We start from the raw sequence: 1,652 nt of genomic DNA on the forward strand, positions 1-1,652 counted from the left end.
AAAAGCAAATAAAAAACTGTGAGACCAACACTTTAGAGCTTCTGCATAGGGGAGAAAACAATGAACCCAAAAAGAAAGCATCTTACCTTGGTGGAAAGGATGATTGGGTTAAAATTGTGGAAAATCGTAATTTTGGAAGGGGTTGTTATCTAACATATTCAAGCACTAAAGCTACTAAGTGGGGGAAAGATTAAAAAAATACACGAGCTAAAAATATCCAAAGGACCCGCACAATCACTTCTGCAAGGGACATGAAACTGATTCATAGGTGAAAAAAAAAGATTCTCCACATCACTAATCACTCCAAACATGTAAGGCAGAATCACACTCCAATATCAGATACCATCAAACTCCACTGAGAATATTACCCAAAACAGCAATTAACATTTTTGGAAGGTAGCAGCCAGTGTAGACTTACAGAAAGGGAAACTCTTATACGCTATTGATGCCAATGTGAATTAGCGAATACACTGTGAAAAAGTTGGGATGTTCCTCACACTGCACATGCATTTAAAGCAAAGGAAACCGGTACCTTGAGTTACCTGCCTTCCCATGTTTCATGACTGTATTCACAATATAGAAGATATGGAATCAACCTACCTGTCCACCCACAGATGAGGGGATGAGGAAACTGCAGTATATCTGCACAACGCAATACTCTTCATCCATAACAGAGTAATGTAATTTTCATTTGGAGCCATATGGATGAACCTGGAAAATATGTTAAATAAAATAAACCAGACACAGAAAAACAAGCACAGATTCATCTCACTTATATGGAATCCAAAAAACTTTGCCTTCGATAAGTAGTGGTTTTCTGAGGAGAGGGGAAGGAGGGAATGGGAGGATTGGTTGTGGAAATAAAGTTGCAGTTAGTTGGGACAGATACATTCTTGTGCTCTATACCACAGCTCGGTGATTCTGGTTAATACTGTATTTTTCAAAAAAGCTACAGGGAGCAATTCCAATGTTTTCACAGAAGAATAATAATACCTGTATGAGAGAACAGATATGCCAAGTACCCCGATTTGATCATTACTAAAAACATACAAGAATCGAAACGTCCCAGAGGAACAACAGTCCCAGCAGACTCTCTAATTATATACTTTATGATACACAGAAATTTAAGAAATGTGAATACACAATGCTGATGATCACATGGAACCACAAATGGCCCTGAATGTCTAAGGAATCCTGAGAAATAGAAACTAAGTTGGAGGACTCACATCCCTGATATGCCGCTGTGCTCCAGCCTGGGTGAAGAGAATGAGACTCTCTCAAAAAAAAAAGTTGGAAAATTTGAGGGAAACATAGAAGTGATAACTATAGGGACTCTATCACTCAGGCTGGAGTGCAGTGGCATGATCATGGCTCACTGCAGTCTTGACCTCTCCAGCACAAGTGATCCTCCCACCTCTGCCTCCTGAATAGCTGGAAGGAACTACAGGCACACACCACCATGCTTGGCTAATTTTTTTGTATTTTTTGTAGAGATGTAGTTTTGCCATGTTGCCTAGGCTGGTCTCAAATTCTTTGGCTCAAGTGATCTGCCCACCTTGGCCTTACAGAGTGCTTGGATTACAGGCATGAGCCATCATGCCTGGCCATAAAAAAACATGCATGGCTACATCAAAGTGAAAAGTTTTTCCAAG

At 40.0% G+C, this 1,652-nt stretch overlaps 1 long non-coding RNA gene across 1 annotated transcript in view; it reads right to left on the minus strand.

Annotated features, from left to right (window-relative positions):
* Positions 1-642: 642 nt before the first annotated feature.
* The window catches only part of LOC131382737 (uncharacterized), a 6,962-nt gene continuing 5,952 nt past the window's right edge, over positions 643-1,652 (minus strand). The window contains exon 4 of the long non-coding RNA XR_009212334.1: positions 643-711. This is a non-coding gene — a long non-coding RNA (uncharacterized LOC131382737). The remainder of the gene's footprint in view (positions 712-1,652) is intronic.

The sequence above is a fragment of the Hylobates moloch genome, unplaced genomic scaffold (genome assembly GCF_009828535.3).
Source record: "Hylobates moloch isolate HMO894 unplaced genomic scaffold, HMol_V3 SCAFFOLD_2631, whole genome shotgun sequence".
Classification (NCBI taxonomy): domain Eukaryota; kingdom Metazoa; phylum Chordata; class Mammalia; order Primates; family Hylobatidae; genus Hylobates; species Hylobates moloch.